This window comes from Arachis hypogaea, chromosome 17 (genome assembly GCF_003086295.3).
Source record: "Arachis hypogaea cultivar Tifrunner chromosome 17, arahy.Tifrunner.gnm2.J5K5, whole genome shotgun sequence".
In the NCBI taxonomy this organism is placed as follows: domain Eukaryota; kingdom Viridiplantae; phylum Streptophyta; class Magnoliopsida; order Fabales; family Fabaceae; genus Arachis; species Arachis hypogaea.
The window spans coordinates 82,644,105-82,664,749 of record NC_092052.1 but is presented as its reverse complement, the minus strand read 5'-3'; the positions used below and the strand labels follow the sequence as shown (position 1 = coordinate 82,664,749).

Genomic DNA, 20,645 nt, shown 5'->3' with positions numbered 1-20,645 from the left:
TAGGTGGGAGACACCCCACCATGGTAATATCCTTCTAATCTTGTCTCTTTTAGCTTTTGTTTCATGAATAATGGGTTAGTTTGCTTGGTTGGTTGTTTTATTTTGATGTTGGTTGAGTAGTTTTAGTAAAATAAGTGTTTTTGGGAGTTTTGTGATGTTCTAGAACTTGAAAACCTGTTTGGGATGTCAATTTTGGTGCCTTAGAGCCAAAATTTTTGTTGCAGAAACAGAGACTTGTGCATCCGCACAGACCTGTGTGTGCGCACAGCACCCCTGTTTTCCCATCCCTGTGCGTCTGCATAGCAGGGTGCGCACGCACGCTCCCAAAAGCTTGCTCTGTTCGCAGCACACGCACGGCTTGTGCGTGTGCACACCACTCTCTTTTCCCTCCTATGCGTCCACACAGTATGCGTGCGGTCTCACACATCCACTTTTCAAAAAAAAAAAAGAGAGAGAAACCTTGTGCGAGCGCATACCCTATGTGCGCCCGCACAGCATGAACAACACCCCCTGGTCGTAGCGCACGCATAAGCTGTGCGTATGCACGCAACCCTTTTTCCTCTTATGTGCAATCGCACACCAAGTGTGCGCTCGCACAGGCAGCTTTTCACCTTCTGTTCGCAGCGCCCACACGACTCTGTGCGCGCGCACACTGTAACATCCCACATTTTTAGAAATCTAAATATAAATAAATTGTGATTTTATCTTGTTAAGTTTAAATTTTGTAATTTTAGAAATTATTTTATTAGAAATAATTAAGTAGATTCGGAGATAAATTCATTTTGAACCAATTAATATTCTTAGGTAATTTTATTATTTTGGAATATTTTGTATAATTTTAGTAATTAAAAATAAGAAAGAATTGTACAATTTAATTTAAGTAACTTTTATTCTTAAAAGGTTACGACTTATTTTATTAATTTGATATCTTATTTTATAAATCAATTAAGAATAATTAAATTAGTTTTATTAATATTTGGAGTTAAGTTAATTAATATTTTTGTGTAATTTTTATAATTGATTATTTTATATAATTAAATTTAAGAAATTTCTATTATGAATAAATATGATTTATTCTATTAATTTGAGCCCTTAAAGATTAATTTATTAGAAATGATTAAATTGATTTTGATAAATACTTTAATTTTAAGTCAATTAGTATTTATGCACAATTTTGATTATAACTAGTTATTTTATATATAAATTGAAATTAAAGTTATGATAGAAAAATAATAAAAGGTCATATAATTTAATATAGGTAATTGATATTTCGAGTTTAACTGTATTTTATAGAATGTGATTAGTATGCTTATTTTATAATTTAAATTAAAAATAATTGTTTGAGCTCATTGATATGCTGATAAATAAAATCTTATGCGTTTTGAAAGTAATTTTTATGAAGTAATTTTTATGGTATTATATTTGAATCTTAAATTATTATTCTATCTCAAATATTTTGTAAAGGTTGTTATATTACTCATATATATTATACCTTAACCTTAAATTCCTAATTAAAAATCTAATTTTACCCTAAATTCACAAAATACACGCACAAACAGAATGGGAAAGAAAGGAAACAGGGGAGCTCGAGGGGGGAAACAGAAAGGGAAAAGAAAGGAAGGGGAAAGAGGGAAGATGGGGGAAAACGGAGAACAGGAAGGGAGACAGAGGACGAGGGAGAAGAAGAGAGGGGGAGGAACAACGCTATGGAGCTTGGCGCCGCTGCCGAGCTGCTGTCGTAGAGAAGAAAGGGAGAGGCGAACGTGACCCACGGAGGAGAGGAAGGAGCTGCCGTCGAGCCACGCCTCGTTGCCTTGTTCGTGTATCGCCGTTGCTGTTCAGCAGGAAGATGCTGACCTGCACCATCGTGCCTCGCTATCTTCGTCGAGCCTTCATCATTGTCGCTCCCTATTCCCGTTGCCATCAGCATTTGCTGCCGCTGCCATTGAGAGTGACGCAGCAGAGGAGGAGTCGTTCCTCTTCCGCCGCTGTCGCCGGAGACCTTGGTTGCTGCTGTTCATATGGGTGAGTTCGTTGTTTCCTAGTTACCGGAGTCATTGTCTATGAATCTTTTGTTGCTTTAGAATGACCTTGTCCTATCTTTAATGTTCCTGAGTACACTATAGTTATTGGAATCGTTACAGCTGGAACTTGTCACCAGGGGAGAGAAGCGGCTGCACCATCCTCTTCGTTTTGACATTGAACCTCTATTCCTAACCCTGTAACGCTCTTGCTCTTGTTCTATTTGGTATTTTGTTTCTCTATTATGTTCTTATTTTAATTATAATAGCCAATATCTCTGTTTTAGTATTATGGTGTTATGCTGAAATTGCCGAAATTGCCGTTGCTGCGAGCGTAACCAGAATTGATGCTGCTGCCGCCGTCTCGGTTGCGTTGAAATCGCCGCTACAGTTGCCAGTTTAGACTAAGCAGGGATTGTTGCGTTAAACTATGCGATTGCGACATCGAGGTAGGGGGTTTAAAATGATTTTAATTTAAGAATGCCTACAAGGTTTATTGAATAACTGCAAATAGATTTAATATCTGTGAGTAATGGATTGACTATGTGAATATTGAATTGTGGCTAAAATTGTGATTGGAATGGTTGAGATTGTTATTTGGAATTGTTGATTAGTGATATTGATTGATTATGTGGATTGGGATTTGTTTGATGACTAATTGTTGAGAATTTCTGAATTTTAATGGGTTATGTTGGATTTGTTGCCGTTGAGCTGTTATTTCGTATATTATAATGTTAGTAAACTTGGTTGATGGTTGATTTGGAGTTGGTTTTTGAGGGGTATTGAAGGGTTGGATTTTGAATACAAAATGGTTTGCTGAAAATTAGGTTCTCTTGAAATTAAACGGCAACTTTGAAAATGAATCAGTGGCTCTATAGTGACTAAAATGATGAGAATTTAAATTTTAAGTAAATTATATTAAGTGTGATTATTGAGATTTAATTTTGAAGGTTTCATATTAACTGGAACATTAGTTATGATTTTTCAAAGTTAAGTCGTGAATCTGATTTTCTACACTACTTTAAATGAAATTAGAAACTTTGAAAATCTATAACTAATTCTATGATGATCGGATTTGTGAGGGACTAAGTCTGGATTAAGCCTGGGAACATAGGGAGTTGGACTGGTGAATTTGAGACTTTTTCATTAAGTTTATGATTTATGGTAAATTTTTGAATTGGGGATGTCAAATCTGGTTTTCTGCAGAACGTTTAACACAGCAGCAACTTGTTTCTTCTATTGGAATTTCTCCAGTTTGAATTTTGGAATGGAACCAATTTTAAATGAAACTTTGGTCCTAATACTTTAATTTCATAAAAATTTAGAATTGTTAGAGTTGTAGTTTTAAAGATTTGGGTTTTCAAAGAAAGATGTATTATGCAGTAAAAGTCAGGTTTTGTTTTCTAAGTCAGTAACTTTGAGGCTTTATAATTTTTAATTCTGGAATGATATTGAGATGCAATCAATTGGAGGTGAAATTTGAGTATGTTTAGTATATATGATTCAAATTTCAGGGTTTTCCATGTTTTATGGGACTTGGAAGAGGTTGTGTTCAATAATTTGTAAAACAGAATTCTGCAGAAAATTACCTAATTTTCAAGCTACGTAACTCCTTCATTAAAAATGGTATGACCCTGGAACCAATTGAGAAAGAAATTTGGATGCGTTATGTATAACCACATTAATTTTGAAGGTAGTTGGATTTAATTTGGATTTTATATGAAATTTCATATGTTGTATGCTGCTGCTGTCTTCTGGTTTTAAAACACTGCAGAACAGGCACGGTTTTGCTTATATTCCCGAAGCTAGAGTTAGCAAAAAATTATGATTTTTGGTTTGATAGAAAGCTTAATCCGAGACGGTTGCATGGATATAAAGTTTGCGTGATTCCGAATTCATTTGATATTTTAAAAACAAGATGGAAATCAGGCTGCCAGGTTGTGTTGACAATTATTTTGGACATGGAATTTAAGAAATAGATTTTCTATACTATTATCAAATGTTTTTGAGAATATATATTGTTGTGGCAACTGTTGAAAGAGACTAATGAAATGTTGAGAAAGAAGGAACCCGTAAGGGTGGCTAAGTCCTATTTTTAAAGGAGATTATGTCCAAATTTTTATAAAAGTAAAAGGACTTAATCAAAATGAATACTTGAGACTTGTTTAACGATAATAACTTTACTGATTCTTTTGAGAAAATATATTTGGTTTATAAAGTTGCTAACAAGGACATGGGTTTTGTCCCGCTTACATATTTACAATTACAAAAGAGTAAAGAGATAAAGAGAAAAAGAGTAATATAGATACAGATGAAAGAGTATTCAGAGAAAAGTAAAGAGATACAGAGAATAGAGCAATTAGAGTAGAGTAAAAAGATGCAGAGAAAAGAGAAACCAGACCAGAGTAAAGAGATATTTGTATATTTATATATATTAGTTGCTTGATGCAACCCAGAGCTATATTTAATATATATTAGTTGCTTAATGCAACTCAGAGCCTCTGTAGGGAAACTAAGTTACCTACAGCCGTTTTCCGCTTCCCCAGAGCAGAGCAGAGTATATATATATTTTCCTACAGTAAGCAGAGGCTGTCTCAAATGAGCGGCTATTATCATATGCGCATTTATTTAGGAACGGAAAATCGTATTTGGGAAATCGGGATTACTCGTGACCGGATAAATGTCAGGATTGCGGGCAGCCAACCGACACATGAACTCATGGCCTGTACTAGCACTAGACATTCATCATATGCATCTATGTGACATTGTTTGGGTGTGTATATTGTAATTGGTTTGCCTATGTGAATAATTCTGTTTAACTGCTAATTGCTATACTTGATGTAATTGCTCTTGATTGTGCTTGAATCTCTTTACTTGTGTTTGTATCTGATTGGCTGGGTTGTAGTGAATTGGGTGTTGATTGAATTGCTTGAGCCTAAGGCTGTGATTGGTTTGTGTTTGAGGTTTAGTAAAGTATGAAAGATTAAGCTGGTTCAGCATAGACTTAATGAACCTATGCTTGGAACAAATTAGTCATTCATACAGTCTAGGAAAACTTTTAAGACGTATATAAAGTAAAATATGGGTTTAGGATTTTGGATAATTAATTGATGCTTCTAAGAAGGTTTTAGATTTTTGAAAGTTGAGCCATTGGTTTTCAAAAGAAGTTTATATAAGGCGAGCGATGAATACTGCGAACGAAAGTAGTTTTCTTTTCAATGTCTCTAAATGAAATTAATTATTTGCGCTTTATTCTTTACTTTCACGGCATTCTCGACCTCTACTGAGAACATGTGATTTGGTTCTCACCCCCAAATTTTCCACCCTTTCAGCGACAGGTTTGAAGACGTAATTTGAAGCTGTGAGCGATCAGTAGGCTTTCTTTATGGTTTTAATTGCTTTCATAGAGTCCCCTCACTATTGTCCTTTGAGATTTTATTTTACATAGAGGGGTAGGTTTAGTATATTGTATTTGAGTTTTATTTGGTCTCTTTTGTATAAGAATCATTATCAATAATATTTATGTGATTATTATTATTTGTGAATGTTTGAATTATGACTTTAATGAATAAAAAACAAAATTTTCTGGAATTTTCTTAAAACTGAAACGCGAACTCGATACAAAGGCTCGATAATTAAGTAGTTAATACTAGAGAAGGTTACGTAATGTTCTTTCTAGTGGAAATACCCTGACTTAAGCAAGGTATTTTGCTGGACGGGACGTTACACACACCTCTTCTTTCGCCCCTGTGTGCGTCCGCACACAACCTTGTGCGTCTGCACAGGTCGCTTTTCGAACGTTAATTTGAAAAGATCAGGGGCTCGCGCTTTATTTCCTCACTTTTCTCCAACCCCTTCTTCTCCTTCTCTCTTACCTAACGTTCCCTCACCCAACCCCAGCATCAACACTCTCTCTCTCTCTCTCTCTCTCTCTCTCTCTCTCTCTCTCTCTCTTCCCTTCTCTATTTCTTCTTCTCTCTCTCCCACATTTCCCCTTCTCTCTCTCCCCTATCTCTATACTCTGCGCCAACACTATCCTAGGCCGCGCCTCTTCGGTTCTGGCGAGCAACCACCAACAGTGGCAGACCCCTGTGCCACTGTGCCTCTCTCTATCTTGCCCAACCTTCCTTCATCCTTCCTTCTCTATCTGCTTCCAGGTTTCGTTTCGTTTCTATTCCATTTCTTTGCTGCTTTATTTTACTGCTCCGTTTTACTTCTGTCTTTAATTTTGCTTTAGTGGATTAGGAGACATTAGGTTAGATGACTTCTCTTTTTCAGATTGAACATTTGTGATGCTGCTTGAGTATCCTGGATTGCTTTCTAGACTGTTTGATGTCATTTTTTTTTGAACCCTGCATGTTGCTATGTCTGGACTATGATAATACTGAACTGTGCTTACTGCAATGATATTGAAATTGCGATTGCTGCTCTTAACTTTTGCACAGGTTACGCTCATTGAAATGCTGAATGAATTTTTGACTCATCTTCTGTGTCTGATCAACACAGATTTTGAATTTTGTTTCAATTCTGCATTGTTGTTTTCTGATTATTTTCTGCTTGAACACCATTTTGAACCTGGAACTTATACACTTCTGCTAGTGTTCTTGCACTTATGCATATTAGATTTCATTAGATGTATTGCTAGCTGAGCACTTATTCGATTATTTGGACTGACACATCAAACCGCAATTACATGCTGACCTTATTCTGTTTGGTGCATTTTGCAAGTGCATAGCATGCTGCATTGCTGCAACATGTACTTGTTGTTCAATTCTTTTTCCTTAAACACCAAACCAGCCTTAACCTCATAAATTTTGAACTTGGTTTGGTACTGTTGCAGCAGTACATGCATTGTTTCCTCTGTGAATTGATCAAGCTTGTTCATGTGTTTAGCATCGACGACCATAGACTTAGTCACTTGTTCCTTGAGTTTTTGAGCAATGCACCTTATTTTTCAACCAAGCATTGTTTTGGACAAAAGGCTATGTATATGTGATCAATTCCTACCTTTTCAACATGGATGAGTGCAAGCTTTCACTCTGACTTTGATTTTCGCCATTTGTGCTAATTTTTCCAAACTCTTCCAATTTCCAAGGCAAAATGGCACTAATCAATCTCTTTGAACTCAATTCACATACATAACACACCTAAGTCCTACGTGTGCTTTCATTGTTTGTTCATTCATCCATTTATTAATTAGGTTGCTTGATTTTGGGAAAATGGACTCTCTATGGAACATTCTACTGTTTACACATGTTTTTCCCTGATTTGCATTTGTTTATCTGACTGGCTCTTAATTGAATTGTTTGATTATATCCTTCTTCTTTCTGTGATTTTATCTGTTCCCTGAGTTGTATTCTATTTTTGTCTTTTTCAGGATGGGCCGCAAGGGAAAGGAGAAAGCCAACCCCTTGGCTTGCCCTCCTCCCATGCCTCCCAGTGACCGTCCAGACACTTTCATCAATTCTGAGGCCCAAGAACAATATAAGAAGCTAGAAAAATGTGCCTTTCATTATGAGAGGAAGCTTAACTTGCCCGAGAAATATGCGGATACAATACTTGACAGAATAAATTTTTATCATTGGGGATTCGTAAAATCCAACCCAGTGGAAGTAAATGAACACCAGGTCAAGGAATTTTATGCCAATCTCCTCAAGAGGGATGCCCAAACCGTTTTCTTAAGAGGTGTCACCATGAACACCTCTAATACTACTTTAGAGGGCCTCTTGGACATTCCGCATATTCCTCCGGCCAGGGACGCTTATACTCAAATAATGACGGACATCACCAAGGGCAAAATTTCTCTGGATGCGGTCCTGAAAAAGATTGGCCAGCCTGAGGCTAGGTGGGAATATAGCAAGGGAGAGCAGCCTGTCCCCGCGAGCATTGCGTGCATGGACCTCAACCCAAAGGCAAGGATTTGGCAGCACATCATTGCCGATTATATCCTTTCGAGCAAGCATGCCACGCATATCAGGATTTGTGTGGCAGTGATACTATAGGCCATTCTGGAGGGGAAGTGGATCTCTGTTCTTCCCCTCATCAGAGAGTCGATGATGAAGGTGAACATACAGTAGAAATTTAACATTCCCTTCCCATCACTCATCACCAGATTAGTAGCCTTATCTGGTGTAGAGAGACGCCCAACTGACCGGACGTCTGTCTACATTAGTAAGCAGCTGTATCTGCCATACGAAGATTATGACGGGCCGCCTCAGAAGAAGAGGAAGACTATTGAGCCTCCATCAGCAGCAGCAGAGCCTTCGGCACCTCCTTCAGCACCCGCACCCGTACCCTGACCTCTGACACCATATGAGTTATGCCGGGACATCCTTCAGGCCATCTACCAATCCGAGCACCGCAACGCTTGCCACTTCTAGTAGATAGTGGCGAAGTTTGAGGGTAGAGACCCTGGGCCACCTCCTCCAGATACACCAGAGCCTGAGGCCGAGGAGCCTGCATCTGAGGAGCCAGTAGCTGAAGCTGGCCAGGTAGTTCAGCCACCTGAGTAGAGACCTAAGGAGCCCACAATGGAGGAGGCAGTGGTTGAGAGTGCTGAGGAGCAGAGAGCCAAGGAGCCGAGAGTAAAGGAGCCAGCAGCTGTAGCCGAGCCAAGAGTTGAGTCCACACTACGACCATCCAGCGCCATTATTGTCTACCAGCGCCATCACCACCCACCACTGCCAGGCGGTAGAGCTTCACATGATTGACCTCTCCTAATTAATTTCTTTATCACTGAGGACAGTGCATGACTTAAGTGTGGGGGAGGATCTTCTATTTTTGGGTGTAAATATTCTCTCCTGAACACTCTCATTTAGTTACTTTCAGTTTTTATTATGCTTTTGTGGATATTGACAATACTTTACTTTTTCATACTGCTTAGTACTTTTGGTATATATATATATATATATATTAGTTGCTTTTAGTTATCTTTAGTATTGCATTTCTAGTCTTGGTATATATATATTGCATCTTTAGATTGCTTGATATATAGTATAGATATGGATTGTGATTGGATGATGTGAATAGCCTATGCCTAGTTTATCTTGATCCTAATTGTTCATGTTACTTTTTGCTTGTTGAAAATTAGGAAAAGAACTAGGAATTTTGAAAAATTTTGCATCCATCACATCATACATACATATAGAAAATAACTTTGGTGAAAAATAACAAGGATTTCTAAGAATTTTGTCAAGGGCATTCTAATGAATTGATTGAGAAAACTGTTTCCAAACTTGCTTGAATGATTTCTTTTTGGAACATAGAAGAGTAAAGAAGAAATACCTTGTGAGGTTTTGAGCTATATTGAGTGGTTACATATTTTAACCACTAACTTTGTTCATTGTGTGATATATCTCTTCTATAATTGTAATCTTGGTGTTCCTAAATTCTTTATTTCCATTTATTGATGTATTGAATTGTATTGAGCATGATTGAGGCCATCTTTGATAAATGCTTACTTTACCCATATAGCCTTACACTTGCATCTGCCATTGTTAACCCCTTTTGAGCCTTATTTACCTCATTGTTCTTGATATTAGCACATCACAACCTTAAGCGAAAAACCATGAATTACCTTGGATTGTATCCTTGATTAGCTTAGGTTGAGGAGTGTGTCTCATTTAAGTGTGAGGAAATTTTGGAAAAATTTGGTAGTGGAAAAAATGTTCAACTTGGGTATTTCATTGAAAACTTTAGAAAATGGGAACATTCATGTATGAACTATATAAACATATGCAATTCCAAAACAACAAAAAAAAAAGAGAGAAACCCTTCATCACAGAAAGGGTGAAAAGTCACCCAAAAGGGTAAACAAATAAATAGGGAATTGCATATGTGATGTTTATGAGACAAGCCATACATGAGTGTTTGTGAGGAAGAAATGATGGAAGGTTAGAATTGCAATTGATTTTGATTTGGTTGATATAGGTTGAGTTGGATACCTAAACTAATCAAGGATTCAACCATTTAGTCCACTTAGCCATATCTATCCAACCTTAACCCTAATCCCATTACGACCATATGAAGTCCTCATGATAATTGCATTCATGCATCACTTGTTGTTGATTGTTAGATGAAAAGCAATCGCTTGAAAGCATGATTAGAAGAGACTTGAGTGAATTGACCCTTAGACACCGAGTGATTAGAGTGTATACACACCTAGTGAGGGTTCAATTACGTAATTCTATGTTTTCATACTTCTCATCATGTATTCATGCAAGTTACTTCATTTTGATGAGTGAATCAATTCTTTAGATTTTGGATGCATTGGATTAATTCTTTGCTTTGTCCTAATTGTCTATACTTGCTTAGGAATTTGATTGTTTGCTTTCACCAACTTCATATAGATACCATAGATTGATAGATAGATAGATATATAGTATTTACATACTTGCATGCATATAGGTAGTTGCATTTAATAAGTTGATTACCCCTTTGATCATTCTCCTTATTAGTTTAGCACGAGGACATCCTATTGTTTAAGTGTGGGGAAGTTGATGAGTCTATATTTGATGGTATATTTTGACTCAATTTGGATAGATTCTAGCACATGAACTCACACTTAAGCACCAAAATAGCATACTTTTGTGTTTAATCCCTAGTTTGATCTTAAATGTGAAAACACGCAATTTTGTGCTTTAATAGAGTAATTTAATCCCACCTTTGTGCCATTCGATGCCGTGATATGGTTTTGAGTGATTTCAGGCCTTGAAGGCAAGAATGGAAGGATAAAAGTGGAAGAAAGCATGTACAAGGGAGAAAACATGAAGAAAACAAGGAAAAGCACACACAACGAAGTGTGCATGCGCGCGCACAAGCAAGAATTCCCATGTGTGCGTAAGGTCTATTTTTCGCCGCGTGTGTGAACGCACACGTTTGTGCTTCCGCACAGGTCCCAATACGTGATTTCATTAATTATGCACGTGCCTTGCGATTTCTGAGGCCCTGAAATGCTATTTTGGAGTGCTATATAAAGGAGGCTTCAACACTTATCAAAGGGGGGAGCATTAGAGCAATTTTTACATAGTTTTTCATAGTAATTAGGAGTAGGAGTAGTGTAGAGTAGATAGCTCTCCTAGGGTTTATCAATTTCCATTGTAGCATTTTATAGCAAGCTTTGATTTTGATTTTACTTCTTCAATTGTAAGTACTCTCAATTTCCTCTTTAATTCAACCACTTTTACTTTCAATCTCTCTTGGTTCAAGTTACTTTGTTCATATTACAATTTTGTGTTTCTTGAAGTTTTGATTAATGAATTTTATATTTCATGCTTCCTTTATGTTTGATTGCTTGTTTATGCTTGGTTTTGTTGATAGTTGGTTATAGTTTTACATTTTACTTTGCAATTCTCCTTGTTTTACTTTTATGCACACAAGGTGTTTGTGAAAATTCCAACTCTAAATTTTGAGTAGATTTTCCAACCTTGGCTTGTGGTTTGAGTTCCTAGGATACTAGAGTCGTAATATCCAACATTTAGTGGTAATTCTTGGGTAGTTAGTTGGCTCTTATTTCCATTGACGCTAGCCTTTTATCAACTAGTTTGACAAGTTGGTTAGGACTTACGGATTAAGGTCAATTATGCTTGCTTGACTTACTCCTCAATGGTTGGGGTTGACTAGGCGAGATTGACTCATGATAATTACCGTAGTTGTGGTTATGGCAATGATAGGACTCCTTGGATACTCGATTTCTAATTTTGCTCATTATTTAGTTCTTTTATTGCTTGAGTTCTTTTAATCTTTTGTTCTTTGATTCCAAACCCCCTTTTTTGTTCCCTTCCCAACCGAAAGAAGTAACATTTCATTTGCATTCCTAGGGAGAACGACCCGAGGTTTGATTACTCTCAGTTTAGATTAGAAATTGTAAACTTTGATCGAGCACTACTTGTTGGTTGAGAACTGTACTTGCAACGAGGTTATTTCTCCTTTACCGAGAAGGAAATCTCAACCGATGAATGTGTTCACATCAAAGCACCCAAACATCCTCTGATAAACCACTATTATATGGTTTATCTTGTGTTCAATTGAGTGGTTTCATGAAGTCTTTACACACTTATTCATATGATTTACATGATTTTACAATTCCTTCCTAGTTTGTTATATGGTTGAAAACTTGCTTCCTAGTGATCTTTAATTTGTGTATTTTAATTCTCCTTTATACCATTCGATGCCGTGATCCGTGTGTTAAGTGTTTCAGGCTTCATAGGGCAGGAATGGCTTAGAAAATGGAGAGGAAGCTTGCAAAAATGGAAGGAACACAAGAAACTAAGGAGATGACCAGTGAGCATCGACGCGCACGCATGGCTCACGCGTGCGCGCGACATGGAGAAAATTGCAGCGACGCATGCGCGTGCCTGACGCGTACGCGTGGATTGGAGTTGCACAAAAGATGCGCACGCGTGGATGATGCGTACGCGTGACAAGGAAATTCGCCAAATGACACACACGCGTGACTGACGCGTACGCGTGACATGAGTGATCTGCAGAAATAACAGAAAACGCTGGAGGGCAATTTCGGGCAGAGTTTTGACCCAGTTTCTGGCCCAGAAACATAGAATAGAGCCAGGGAACGTGCAGAGACTCAACACACATTCTCATTAGCATAGTTTTAGGTTTTTAGATCTGAATCTAGAGACAATTTACTCTTCCTCTAGGTTTTCTATACACTCATAGTTTTATAGTTTTATGCTTTTGCTTTTGGATACTGAAGAGTTATCACTTCCGTTGAAGATACTATTCTAGTTTGTTTTCTTGCTTCCTATTTATTTATTCCATATTCTAATTCTTGTTTAGAGTTACAATCGGATTATTTTGTATTTATTAATGCAAAGGATTACTTTTATTTTTAATTAGTTTTTAACCCCTATTTTATTTAATTTATCATGTCTTATTCTTATATTTTTATGAGCGTTATATTCATGTCAATGGAGTAGATTTCCTACTTGACATGGGGGTTGATTAAGATGAGACACTTGAGTTGGAATGCTCAAGTGATTAGTTAAATTGAAATTTGTTGGCTAATTCTGTATTTACTAACGCTAGACCTTCCCAAGGGAGAGGACTAGGATTTTCGAATAAGAGTTAGCTCAATCACTTGACTTTCCTTTATTTAGTAAGGGTTAACTAAGTGAAAATAACAACCTCTTTATGCTACACTTAAGAGAATTCCAACAAGGACAGAACTTCCAATTAATCATTCCCCCAGTCAAGCCCTTTTGATTTTCATTGCTTTAATTTACAATTAGTTATTTTTCTATCGTTCAACCCTCATTTTTCTTGGAAAACTCCTAATTAATAAATTAGCACCCTTTTTGGCAACTCGTTGGGAGACGACCTGGGACTCATACTCCCAGTATTTTTATTCTAATTTTTTGTGACAACCTTTCTAAATAGATGAGGCGGATTTTTGCTGGTTAACAGCTATACGCATAACATACTTCCTGATTTGATTTCTTAATTGGCCGAATTTCGCCCCGGCATCAATTTTTGGCGTCGTTGCCAAGGAGTTGCAATTGTGTGCTAGATTATTAATTAGTGTACATATTTTCAATTTTTGCATATTTTATTTTATTTTGTTACCATGAGCTATATGTTTCTCTCATTGAATGACACGTTCACTACCTGATCCGAGCTTAGCCGCATTTGACCCTGAAATTGGTTAGCCTCTGAGGGTGGTAAAGTGATTGTTATCGATTCACCAGTCTCATCTAAGGGTGAATCTGAACCGCCATCTGAGAGCGAAACAAGCTCCTTTACTACTGATACAGCTGATTCACGTGCAGATAACATGGCAGCACCTAGGAGGATTACTCTTCAGGAAGCTGGAGCCCCAGATTTTACACTGCAACCATATCAAGTGCATCATCTAACACTGGCTGCAGATTTTGAGCTGAAGGCTGCACTAATCAACTTGATGCCCAAGTTTTATGGCTTACCTGCTCAAGAGCCCATCAAGCACCTTAGGGATTTCCAGACAGCCTGTTCTACTGTTAGGCATCATGGTGCAAATGAATCTTCTAATCTGTTAATCACCTTCCCATTTTCTCCTGAGGGAAAGGCGAGGGAGTGGTATTACTCCCAACCTGAAGCAACTGATACCAACTAAGATACGCTCAGGAAAGAATTTCTGGAAAAATACTTTCCAGCTGAAGTTACAGATAGATTGAGGAAAGAGATCTCCTACATTGTTCAAGGTGAATCAGAAACTCTCTATGAGTACTGGGAGCGCTTTAAGAACCTTCTGGATGCATGCCCCCATCACATGATTGACAGGCTAGTGTTGATAAGCTACTTCACTTAAGGCATGAAGCCTTGGAATAAAACTACATTAGATGGTGCTAGTAATGGTTCTCTGAAAAAGTACAAGATCGCAGATGAAGTATGGCAACTGATCAGCAACTTAGCTGAATCCACTAGGAATCACAGGCACAGGAACAGCCACTCAAAGGCTGTTGCAAACATTTCCTCTAGTAGTGAGACTACTACTCTTACACAGAGTATATGTGAAATGATCAACCTACTGAAGCATATATAGTTGAATCAACAACAGCAACAGCCTCCCCCACCACAACAAGGCCAACAGTTTGTTCCCCAAAGAGTATGCAGAATCTGTGCTGATTATAGTCATTATACTGATGAGCGCCCATAGCTCCAACAAGAAGACAACACTGTGGCAGCTACTCATAACTTCTATGACCGCCCAAGGCGGTAACTACAACCAAGGTGGGAACTATAACCAAGGATGGCAGGACAACTCCAACCAAGGTTGGAGAGATAATTCCAACCATAGCTGGAGGGACAACTATAACAGAGGAGGCAGAGACAACAATGGAAATTAGAGGTGGAATAACAACAACAGACAGCAAAATCAGAACCAGCCTCATAGAGCTCCTCACCTAAGGCAGTCCCAAGGAGCCCAACACAACCAACAACAGGTCCCTCAGATCACTTATCCTCCTTCCTCATCAAATGACGAGATGCTTCGTTCTCTTGCACAAGGACAGCAAGACATGTAGACTACACTGAACTCTACTCTAAATGGTCTGAATACCACTTTACAAGCTCTCGTCTTCCGAATAGATTCATTACCTGCTTCCACCAACCAACCTTCAAGCTCCAATGGAATTCCTTCTCAACCCTTACCTAACCCCAAAGGTGGCATCAATGCCATCACTTTGAGGTCTGGAACCACACTGCAAGAGAGGAACCAAGAGGAGCCAAGCCCACCAGAACACGCCCCAATTGAGGATATAGTAGAGGTGGAAGATGCTAAAGAGGAAGAGAAAGTACAAGACATGGTTAAAGAAGAAGTAGCTCAGCCAAGGAATGGATCACCAAAGGAAGCAGAAGCTGCAAATGGTGCCATTCCTGTCCCATTTTCCCACCTTGCAAGGAAGCCCAGAAAGCAGATGGAACTTGATCCCAAAATGGTAGAAATTTTTAAAAAGGTTGAGGTAATTGTTCCCCTTTTTGATGTTATTCAACAAGTATCTAAACATGCAAAGTTTTTGAAAGATTTATGCATACATAAAGATAAAATTAATTAATTAGAAACTATTCCTTTGGGTAATTCTATATCTGCTTTAATGGGAGGTATACCTGAAAAATGTAGTGATCCAAGTCCATGCATGGTTAACTGTACCATTGGAGGTGTAATATTTTCTGACTACATGTGTGATTTATGAGCGTGTGTTAGTATAATACCATTGTCTATATATGATACTTTGAGGCCCCCTCCCTTAAAAAGGTCAGCAGCTTATTTTGTGTTAGCAGATAAAAGCATTATTACAGTAGTTGGAATTGCTGAAGATGTATTAGTGAGCATTAAGGGGCTCACATTTCCCATTGACTTCTATATCCTGGAAATGCCCCCTAATGACTCAGGAAGACCATCATCAATCCTGCTTGGAAGACCATTCCTGAAGACTTTGAAGTTCAAGCTGGATGCATTCTCAGGAACTTACTCCTTTGAGATAGATGGCAGAACAGTGAGTTTCAGTTTAAATGAAGCTATGAAGCACCCTCCGGAAGATCATTCTATCTTCCAGTGCGACATCATTGATGAAACTGTAGCTGAAGTTCACCAAGAAGAAGCAGAAGAGAAGTACATGGAGCAAGGTCCAAGTGTGGGGACACCCTCTGAATACAATGAGGACATTTTGCCATTATCACTAGCCCTGGATGATCCAGAGCCTAGCCATGAGTAGAAATTGGAATTGAAGCCCCTTCCTCCACACCTCAAGTATGCTTACCTTGAGGATAATCAGAAGTTCCCAGTTATTATTGCAAGGGAACACACTTCCCAACAGGAGGAGCAACTGCTCAGTGTGTTGAGAAGACACAAGAAAGCAATTGGGTGGAGCTTGGTGGATATAGTAGGCATCAGCCCTCAAGTTTGTGAGCACAGAACATTCTTAGAAGAGGAATCAAAGCCTGTCCGTTAACCCCAAAGAAGATTGAATCCCACCATCTTAGAAGTTGTCAAGAAAGAAGTGACCAGGCTGCTTGAAGCAGATATCATTTACCCCATCTCAGACAGTGAATGGGTCAGTCCAGTACAAGTGGTGCCCAAGAAGTTTGGAGTCACTGATGAGCGGATAATTTATACGCTTTTTGGCATTGTTTTTAGTATGTTTTTAGTAGGATTTAGTTACTTTTAGGGGTGTTTTCATTAGTTTTTATGTTAAATTCACATTTCTGGACTTTACTATGAGTTTGTGTGTTTTTCTGTGATTTCAGGTATTTTCTGGCTGAAATTGAGGGACTTGAGCAGAAATCAGATTCAGAGGTTGAAAAAGGACTGCTGATGCTGTTGGATTCTGACCTCCCTGCACTCAAAGTGGATTTTCTGGAGCTACAGAACTCGAAATGGCGCGCTTCCAATTGCGTTGGAAAGTAGACATCCAGAGCTTTCCCGCAATATATAATAGTCCATACTTTGGCCAAGAATTGACGACGTAAACTGGCGTTCAACGCCAGCCTTCTGCCCAAATCTGGCGTCCAGCGCCAGAAAAGGATCCAAAACCAGAGTTGAACGCCCAAACTGGCACAGAAACTGGCGTTCAACTCCACAAATGGCCTCTGCACGTGCAACACTTAGGCTCAGCCCAAACACACACCAAGTGGGCCCAGGAAGTGGATTTATGCATCAATTACTTACTCATGTAAACCCTAGTAGCTAGTTTATTATAAATAGGACCTTTTACTAGTCTTTTTGAGAATCTTTGGTCTCAGTTTTAATCCATTATTCATCTTAGGAGACTATTGATCTCGTTTAGGGGGCTGGCCATCTCGGCCATGCCTGGACCTTCACTTATGTATTTTCATACGGTAGAGTTTCTACACTCCATAGATTAAGGTGTGGAGCTCTGCTGTTCCTCAAAGATTAATGCAAAGTACTACTGTTTTCTATTCAATTCTTCTTATTTCTCTTCTAAGATATCCATTCGCACCCAAGAACGTGATGAAGGTGATGATTATGTGTGACGCTCATCATCCTTCTCCCTTATGAACGTGTGCCTGACAAACACTTCTGTTCTACATGAATTAAGCTAGAATGAGTATCTCTAAGATCTCCTAACCAGAATCTTCGTGGCGTAAGCTAGAATGATGGCGGCATTCAAGAGAATCCGGAAGGTCTAAACCTTGTCTGTGGTATTCTGAGTAGGATTCAATGATTGAATGACTGTGACGAGCTTCAAACTCGCGAGTGCTGGGCGTTAGTGACAGACGCAAAAGGAGGGTGAATCCTATTCCAGCATGATCGGGAACCGACAGATGAATAGCCGTGCCGTGACAGGGTGCGTGAGCATATTATTCACTGAGAGGAGGGGATGTAGCCACTGACAACGGTGATGCCCTTGCATACAGCCAGCCATGGAAAGGAGTAAGACTGATTGGATGAAGATAGCAGGAAAGCAGAGGTTCAGAGGAACGAAAAGCATCTCCATTCGCTTATCTGAAATTCCTACCATTGAATTACATAAGTATCTCTATTCCTATCTTATTATATAGTATTCGAAAACTCCATGATTATTTTATATCCGCCTGACTGAGATTTACAAGGTGACCATAGCTTGCTTCATACCAACAATCTCCGTGGGATTCGACCCTTACTCACGTAAGGTATTACTTGGACGACCCAGTGCACTTGCTGGTTAGTTGTATCGAAGTTGTGACCATTATGAATTAAGATCAAAGCACCAAGCTTTGGAGCCATTACCAGGGATTGTTCGAGCCTGGACATCACAATTTCGTGCACCAAGTTTTTGGCGCCGTTGCCGGGGATTGTTTGAGTTTGGACAACTGACGGTTCATCTTGTTGCTCAGATTAGGTAATTTTCTTTTTGTTTTCTTTTCAAAAATTTTTCAAAAATATTTTCAAAAATCTCTCATCTGTTTTCAAAAAAAAAAAATGTTTTAAAAAATTTTATTCAAGATTTTTAAGAATGAATTCTAGTCTTTCATGAAGCATGTTGAAGCCTGGCTGACTGTAAAGCCATGTCTAAATTTATTTGGACTGAGGCTTGCAATTTGTTATCAAGAGCAATTTAGTTGTTGCTCATCCACCTGCTGCTGATCCATGATCACCTGCTGAAGCTTGGCTGGCCATTGGCCAGGTCTAGTGTTTTGGACCGGAGCTTTCTTTGAAAGCTTGGCTGGCTAGTGAGCCATGTCTAATTCCTGGACTGAAGCTTTAGACTAAGAATGCAAGATTCCTGGAATTCATATTAAAAATTTTTGGAATCCTTATTTTCCCTTTTCAATAAATTTTCGAAAAAAATTAGAAAATCATAAAAATCAAAAATATTTTGTGTTTCTTGTTTGAGTCTTGAGTCATATCATAAGTTTGGTGTCAATTGCATATGCATCTTGCATTTTTCGAAAATATCATGCATTCATAGTGTTCTTCATGATCTTCAAGTTGTTCTTGGTAAGTCTTCTTGTTTGATCTTGATGATTTTTTTATTTTGTGTCTTTTCATGTTTATCATATGCATTCTTGAATTCTTAGTGTCTAAGCATTAAAGAATTCTAAGTTTGGTGTCTTGCATGTTTTCTTTGCATTAAAAGTTTTTCAAAATTGTGTCTATGATGTTCATCATGGCATTCAAAGTGTTCTTGGTGTTCATCTTGACATTCATAGCATTCTTGCATGCATTCATTGTTTTGATCTAAAAATTTCATGCATTGCATATTTTTCATGTTTTTCATAAAAAATTCAAAAATCAAAAAAATATCTTTTCCTTTTTCTCTCATCAAATTCGAAAATTGTGTTGACTTTTTCAAAAATTTTTAAAATCATGTTGTTTCTTATGAGTCAAATCAAATTTTCAATTTGAAAATCTTATCTTTTTCAAAATCTTTTTCAAAAATCTTTTTCTTATTTTTATCACTAATTTTCGAAAATAACATAATCAATTAATGTTTTGATTCAAAAATTTGAAGTTTGTTACTTGCTTGTTAAGAAAGATTCAAACTTTAAGTTCTAGAATCATATCTTGTGATTTCTTATGAATCAAGTCATTAATTGTGATTTTAAAAATCAAATCTTTTTCAAAACTAATTTTATCATATCTTTTCAAAAATATCTTCTTATCTTATCTTTTTCAAAAATATCTTTTCAAAATATCTTTTCTAACTTCCTAACTTCCTATCCTTTCAAAGTTTGTTTCAACTAACTAACTAACTTTTTGTTTGTTTCTTAACTTTTTCAAAACCACCTAACTAATTCTCCCTTTCTAATTTTCGAAAATATCTCCCCCTTTTTCAAAAATTTATTTTTAATTAACTAATTATTTTTATTTTTATTTTTGATTTCAAAAATTTTCGAAAAAAAAAAATACTAACAATTTTCAAAAACCATTTTCAAAAATCACTAACTCTTTTTCAAAATATTTTTCGAAAAAATTCTCTCTCTCCCATCTCATTCTATTTATTCATTCATATCCTAACATCTCATCTCACATCTCTTCCATCCGTACAGTTGTGTTTCTTCCATTATATTACATTCTTTGTCTCCCCCTCTTCTTCCACTCACACAGGAATCCCTATACTGTGGTATAAAGGATCTCCATTATTATTATTATTTTTCTGTGCCTTCTTCTTTGTCATATGAGCAGGAGCAAGGATAAGAACATTCTTGTGGAAGCAGATCCAGAACCTGAAAGGACTCTGAAGAGAAAATTAAGAGAAGCTAAAATACAACAATCCAGAGATAACTTTTCAGAAATTTTCGAACAGACAGAGGAGATGGCAGCCGAAAATAATAATAATGTAAGGAAGATGCTTGGTGACTTCACTGCACCTAATTCCAATTTCTGCCATTGGAGCAAACAACTTTGAGCTGAAACCTCAGTTAGTTTCTCTGATGCAGCAGAACTGCAAGTTTCATGGACTTCCATCTGAAGATCCTTTTCAGTTCTTAACTGAATTCTTGCAGATATGTGATACTGTTAAGACTAATGGAGTAGATCCTGAAGTCTACAGGCTCATGCTTTTCCCTTTTGCTGTAAGAGATAGAGCTAGATTATGGTTGGATTCTCAACCCAAAGACAGCCTGAACTCTTGGGATAAGCTGGTCACGGCTTTCTTAACCAAGTAGTTTCCTCCTCAAAAGCTGAGC

At 37.7% G+C, this 20,645-nt stretch overlaps 1 long non-coding RNA gene across 1 annotated transcript; it reads left to right on the top strand.

Annotated features, from left to right (window-relative positions):
- The first annotated feature begins 1,509 nt into the window (after nucleotides 1-1,509).
- Nucleotides 1,510-8,950, top strand: LOC112763463 (uncharacterized). Its single transcript, XR_011875356.1, has 4 exons — nucleotides 1,510-2,025; nucleotides 2,127-2,221; nucleotides 2,309-2,470; nucleotides 7,399-8,950. It is a non-coding gene; the product is annotated as an uncharacterized lncRNA (long non-coding RNA).
- Nucleotides 8,951-20,645: the final 11,695 nt, after the last annotated feature.